The 6,635-nt window shown below is 64.1% G+C and overlaps 2 non-coding genes across 2 annotated transcripts; both read right to left on the reverse strand.

The window, feature by feature from the left end:
- Positions 1-334: 334 nt before the first annotated feature.
- LOC136162044 (5S ribosomal RNA) lies at positions 335-453 on the reverse strand. The gene has a single exon (XR_010661896.1). It is a non-coding gene; the product is annotated as a 5S ribosomal RNA (ribosomal RNA).
- A 3,626-nt stretch (positions 454-4,079) lies between these two features.
- On the reverse strand, positions 4,080-4,198 carry LOC136162056 (5S ribosomal RNA). Its single transcript, XR_010661907.1, has one exon. It is a non-coding gene; the product is annotated as a 5S ribosomal RNA (ribosomal RNA).
- Between the last annotated feature and the right edge of the window lie 2,437 nt (positions 4,199-6,635).

Genomic DNA, 6,635 nt, shown 5'->3' on the forward strand with positions numbered 1-6,635 from the left:
AGACCGGGAGGTCATGTGGTTTTTGGAAGCCGAAAGCGGAGGGGCTCTCGGGCCGCGCGGAGGCAGCCCAGGTCTGTGGCGGGCATCGGGCCCCCTAACCCCCACCCCCACCCCCCGGCCCCGGTCTCCCACCCGGGGAGGGGCTGTGGCCGCGGGGATCCAAGAGTTGGCACGCTGCTGCTGCCTGCGAGGGCCGCCGGCTGGAAGGCAGGCGACGGACGGCTGTGAGCGCGCTGGGGTGCAAGGGGCCAGGGGCTGGTGGGGCTTGCGGTGCAGGGCCACGCCGGGGCTGGGGGAGGTGTGGGGCGGGGGCTAAAGGAGAGGGGAGGCAAAAAGCCTACAGCACCCGGTATTCCCAGGCGGTCTCCCATCCAAGTACTAACCAGGCCCGACCCTGCTTAGCTTCCGAGATCAGACGAGATCGGGCGCGTTCAGGGTGGTATGGCCGTAGACGGAGGCGGCTGCCTCCAGGCTCCCTAAGAGCCCTGCGCCGCGCCTCCCTTTCGCTGTGCCCTGCCTGCCGGTCGGGCCAGCCGGCCGCACCTCTCCACGGGCCGCGCGCTGTACCTGAGCCGGTCGACCCGCCACCGCACTCCGGCACGCCGCCCCGCCCCCGCACACCATCACCCCCTGCCAGCACCCGCCTGGCCCTCCGGGCTCCCGGGACCCCCCAGCCGCAGTCCCGGCGTGCGTGCGTGCGTGCGTCCGTGCGGGGGCGGGAGGGGCGCGGAGGTCTCGGCGCTCTCCCACCCCGGGCCTCTGCAGGCCCGCCCCGGGCTGGGCGGCGCCCCCACCCCCATCCCGTCGTCCGCTGCACAGGGCCAGGTTGCCCCGGAGGTCTCCGGCTTCCGGGCCCGCCGCTGCCCGCCGCCGCCCGCCGCCCGGGGACCTCTGAGCCTCCTCTGGGCCTCCTGCGCAGCCCAGCCGGGGCCCTGAGCGCCCATCCTGCCCGGCACCTGCCCGGTGCCCAAACCCACGGGGAGCCAGCAGCGCGGTCGACAGCAGAGCGTCAGCCCCGCCCCTTCGGCCGAACGAGGCCCCACTTGCCTCCACGCCGCCAGCCAAGCACAGGACCTTCCTGAGAGAGCACACGGGCGACAGACAGGCAGCCACACGGACGGACACACAGACACTCGCACGCGCCCACGCCAGCTGAGACAAGCCGGCCGGGGCAAGCTCGTCAGCCAGAGCCAGAGCCCCAGCAACCTGTGAGAGGCCGGGGCCAGAGGAAGCGACGGGAGGCCGCGTGTCAGGAGATACAGAGACAGAAAGGGACGGAGCTTCAGAGACAAGACTCGAGGACGGCCGAGAGGGAGATGCAGGCAGGCAGGCAGGCAGGCAGACGGGCGCGCGCGCGCAGACACACACACACACACACACACACACACACACACACACAGAGGGAGACACAGAGACTGACGGACAGAAAACGGCAGGCAGACACGGGAGAGAGGATGGCATCCGATCCGAGCCAGACACAGTGGCACAGTCCCTGACACACCTCAGAGAGAGGCCAGGCGGAAGAAGCAGCTGCCCCAAGGGAGCGGGGCGTCAGCCTCGGGCCGGGCCCCAGCTGGACGCGGCGCCCTGGGGCTGGCAGAGCCCCGTGGGGTCCCCAAGACGTCTTGGCAGCCGAGGTCTCAAAGGTCCCCTTCGGCTTGGCTACCTGAGGCAAGACCCAGCCCCCGTGCAAAGGCCAGAGAGTGAGTGTATGGGAGTGTGTGTGTGAGTGTGTCAGTGGGCAAGGGTGTGGGCGGGCCGACTGGGGTGCGGGGGGATACCCAGAATGGAGGGGGGAAGGGTGTGGAGCCGGGGGGTGGGGGTAGGGGTGGGGTTGCATATCATGTGGAGTCCAAGCATACCGGACGGTCATCTCGTTTCTTGCAATCCGAATGCGGAGTGGCCCTCCGGCCTGCGTTGGGAGTCGGGGCCCCGGTCATCCTCCCGCAGAGGGGCTATGGCCGTGGCGATCCAAAAGGTGGCACGCTGCTACCCGCCATGGCCGCTGACTGACTGACTGACTGGCTGGCTGGCTGGCCAAAGGCCCTGTTGGCTGGAAGATAGGCTACGGCTTGACGGCTTTCCGGTCATATCTGTTCTTATTCCAGGGGTGGGCCTCATCCTAATGTTACTTGGTTGATGATAGGAGAATCTCTGAGTGACAATATTTCCTTGCTTTTCAATGGATCCCTTTTGTTGCAGAACCTTTCCCTCGAAAGTGAAGGAACCTGTGTCTGCACAGGCACTAATGCTCTTGGAAAGGCAATAGCAATTCCGTCCTCCACTAGCTTGGTAAGCACCAAGTCCTTGTTGTCTTCAAGTGCTTCCCATAATACGTGCAAAGTAGGACCCGGTTTTGTGGAGTCTGGAGTCAAGGAGTTTACAAGTGGACGTTATATGACTTTCACCATTGCTGTCACTGCCCACTTACAAACCGCCTCTAAATTTAACCCTCTGTCTTACCTGTTCTTCTCTCACAAGGCTGTGACTGCCTTGCTGCTGCTTCTCTGCCTAAGAATCCACAATGAGATATTAACTTTCTGCCCAGAATCAAGATCCTTCATACTCTGCCTCCGTGTGCATGCTTCTGTGCCACGTTGATTCAGTCCTGTCTGACTGTTTGTGACCCCATGGGCTGTAGCCCGCCAGGCTCCGCTTACTGTAGCATCCTCGAGGCAAGCATACTGAAGTAGGTTGTCATGTCGTTCTCCAGGGGATCTTCCCAACCCAGGTATCAAACCCACATCTCCTTCATCCCCTGCGTTGGCAGACAGGTTCTTTACTGCTAGCACCACCTGGGAAGCCCATTCTGGCTCTACATCTCCTTCATTTATAACTAAACTCTGTTCTAGGCAACGCAGTTTCCCGCACTGTGATCCAACACCACACACACACACACACACACACACACAGCTTCCCACCCTGTGATCCAACACCAGACACACACACACACACACACACACACACACACACACACACACACAGCTTCCCACCCTGTGATCCAACACCACACACACACACACACACACACAGAGACAGAGAGAGGGAGGGAGACACAGCGACTGACGGACAGAAAACGGGAGGCAGACACCGGAGGAGGATGGCATCCGATCCGAGCCAGACACAGTGGCACAGTCCCTGACGCACATCAGACAGAGGCCAGGCGGAAGAAGCAGCTGCCCCAAGGGACGGGGCGTCAGCCTTGGGCCCGGGCCCCAGCTGGACGCGGTGCCCTGGGGCTGGCAGAGCCCCGTGGGGTCCCCAAGACGTCTTTGGCAGCCGAGGTCTCAAAGGTCCCCTTCGGCATGGCTACCTGAGGCAAGACCCAGCCCCCGCCCAAAGGCCAGAGGGTGAGTGTGTGAGAGTGTGTGTGTGAGTGTGTCAGTGGGCAAGGGTGTGGGCGGGCCGACTGGGGTCCGGGGGGATACCCAGATTGGAGGGCCGAGGGTGTGGAGGCCGTGGGTTGTTGGGAAGCCTGTGTGGTCCTCTTGCGGTTTCTCTCTCCCTCTTTCTCCATCTCCCTTACCTGTGGTCCCTGGCTCCTGACCTGCCTCGGCGGCGGGCTGGGTGTGTGGGTGTGTGTGTGTGGGGGGGTGTGTCTGCGTGTGTGTGTGTGTGTGTGAGCCCGCGGGAGAGCACGCGCTGTCGCGTGCGAGGATGGCACTAGGGTTGTGGGTGGGGCTGGGGCGTGGGGCAGCCCCCGGGATGGACTGAGGCTTGCCTAGGGAGCCCCAGACGGAGACCGGGAGGTCATGTGGTTTTTGGAAGCCGAAAGCGGAGGGGCTCTCGGGCCGCGCGGAGGCAGCCCAGGTCTGTGGCGGGCATCGGGCCCCCTAACCCCCACCCCCACCCCCACCCCCCGGCCCCGGTCTCCCACCCGGGGAGGGGCTGTGGCCGCGGGGATCCAAGAGTTGGCACGCTGCTGCTGCCTGCGAGGGCCGCCGGCTGGAAGGCAGGCGACGGACGGCTGTGAGCGCGCTGGGGTGCAAGGGGCCAGGGGCTGGTGGGGCTTGCGGTGCAGGGCCACGCCGGGGCTGGGGGAGGTGTGGGGCGGGGGCTAAAGGAGAGGGGAGGCAAAAAGCCTACAGCACCCGGTATTCCCAGGCGGTCTCCCATCCAAGTACTAACCAGGCCCGACCCTGCTTAGCTTCCGAGATCAGACGAGATCGGGCGCGTTCAGGGTGGTATGGCCGTAGACGGAGGCGGCTGCCTCCAGGCTCCCTAAGAGCCCTGCGCCGCGCCTCCCTTTCGCTGTGCCCTGCCTGCCGGTCGGGCCAGCCGGCCGCACCTCTCCACGGGCCGCGCGCTGTACCTGAGCCGGTCGACCCGCCACCGCACTCCGGCACGCCGCCCCGCCCCCGCACACCATCACCCCCTGCCAGCACCCGCCTGGCCCTCCGGGCTCCCGGGACCCCCCAGCCGCAGTCCCGGCGTGCGTGCGTGCGTGCGTCCGTGCGGGGGCGGGAGGGGCGCGGAGGTCTAGGCGCTCTCCTACCCCGGGCCTCTGCAGGCCCGCCCCGGGCTGGGCGGCGCCCCCACCCCCATCCCGTCGTCCGCTGCACAGGGCCAGGTTGCCCCGGAGGTCTCCGGCTTCCGGGCCCGCCGCTGCCCGCCGCCGCCCGCCGCCCGGGGACCTCTGAGCCTCCTCTGGGCCTCCTGCGCAGCCCAGCCGGGGCCCTGAGCGCCCATCCTGCCCGGCACCTGCCCGGTGCCCAAACCCACGGGGAGCCAGCAGCGCGGTCGACAGCAGAGCGTCAGCCCCGCCCCTTCGGCCGAACGAGGCCCCACTTGCCTCCACGCCGCCAGCCAAGCACAGGACCTTCCTGAGAGAGCACACGGGCGACAGACAGGCAGCCACACGGACGGACACACAGACACTCGCACGCGCCCACGCCAGCTGAGACAAGCCGGCCGGGGCAAGCTCGTCAGCCAGAGCCAGAGCCCCAGCAACCTGTGAGAGGCCGGGGCCAGAGGAAGCGACGGGAGGCCGCGTGTCAGGAGATACAGAGACAGAAAGGGACGGAGCTTCAGAGACAAGACTCGAGGACGGCCGAGAGGGAGATGCAGGCAGGCAGGCAGGCAGGCAGACGGGCGCGCGCGCGCAGACACACACACACACACACACACACACACACAGAGGGAGACACAGAGACTGACGGACAGAAAACGGCAGGCAGACACGGGAGAGAGGATGGCATCCGATCCGAGCCAGACACAGTGGCACAGTCCCTGACACACCTCAGAGAGAGGCCAGGCGGAAGAAGCAGCTGCCCCAAGGGAGCGGGGCGTCAGCCTCGGGCCGGGCCCCAGCTGGACGCGGCGCCCTGGGGCTGGCAGAGCCCCGTGGGGTCCCCAAGACGTCTTGGCAGCCGAGGTCTCAAAGGTCCCCTTCGGCTTGGCTACCTGAGGCAAGACCCAGCCCCCGTGCAAAGGCCAGAGAGTGAGTGTATGGGAGTGTGTGTGTGAGTGTGTCAGTGGGCAAGGGTGTGGGCGGGCCGACTGGGGTGCGGGGGGATACCCAGAATGGAGGGGGGAAGGGTGTGGAGCCGGGGGGTGGGGGTAGGGGTGGGGTTGCATATCATGTGGAGTCCAAGCATACCGGACGGTCATCTCGTTTCTTGCAATCCGAATGCGGAGTGGCCCTCCGGCCTGCGTTGGGAGTCGGGGCCCCGGTCATCCTCCCGCAGAGGGGCTATGGCCGTGGCGATCCAAAAGGTGGCACGCTGCTACCCGCCATGGCCGCTGACTGACTGACTGACTGGCTGGCTGGCTGGCCAAAGGCCCTGTTGGCTGGAAGATAGGCTACGGCTTGACGGCTTTCCGGTCATATCTGTTCTTATTCCAGGGGTGGGCCTCATCCTAATGTTACTTGGTTGATGATAGGAGAATCTCTGAGTGACAATATTTCCTTGCTTTTCAATGGATCCCTTTTGTTGCAGAACCTTTCCCTCGAAAGTGAAGGAACCTGTGTCTGCACAGGCACTAATGCTCTTGGAAAGGCAATAGCAATTCCGTCCTCCACTAGCTTGGTAAGCACCAAGTCCTTGTTGTCTTCAAGTGCTTCCCATAATACGTGCAAAGTAGGACCCGGTTTTGTGGAGTCTGGAGTCAAGGAGTTTACAAGTGGACGTTATATGACTTTCACCATTGCTGTCACTGCCCACTTACAAACCGCCTCTAAATTTAACCCTCTGTCTTACCTGTTCTTCTCTCACAAGGCTGTGACTGCCTTGCTGCTGCTTCTCTGCCTAAGAATCCACAATGAGATATTAACTTTCTGCCCAGAATCAAGATCCTTCATACTCTGCCTCCGTGTGCATGCTTCTGTGCCACGTTGATTCAGTCCTGTCTGACTGTTTGTGACCCCATGGGCTGTAGCCCGCCAGGCTCCGCTTACTGTAGCATCCTCGAGGCAAGCATACTGAAGTAGGTTGTCATGTCGTTCTCCAGGGGATCTTCCCAACCCAGGTATCAAACCCACATCTCCTTCATCCCCTGCGTTGGCAGACAGGTTCTTTACTGCTAGCACCACCTGGGAAGCCCATTCTGGCTCTACATCTCCTTCATTTATAACTAAACTCTGTTCTAGGCAACGCAGTTTCCCGCACTGTGATCCAACACCACACACACACACA

Source organism: Muntiacus reevesi, chromosome 2 (assembly GCF_963930625.1).
Source record: "Muntiacus reevesi chromosome 2, mMunRee1.1, whole genome shotgun sequence".
Lineage (NCBI taxonomy): Eukaryota > Metazoa > Chordata > Mammalia > Artiodactyla > Cervidae > Muntiacus > Muntiacus reevesi.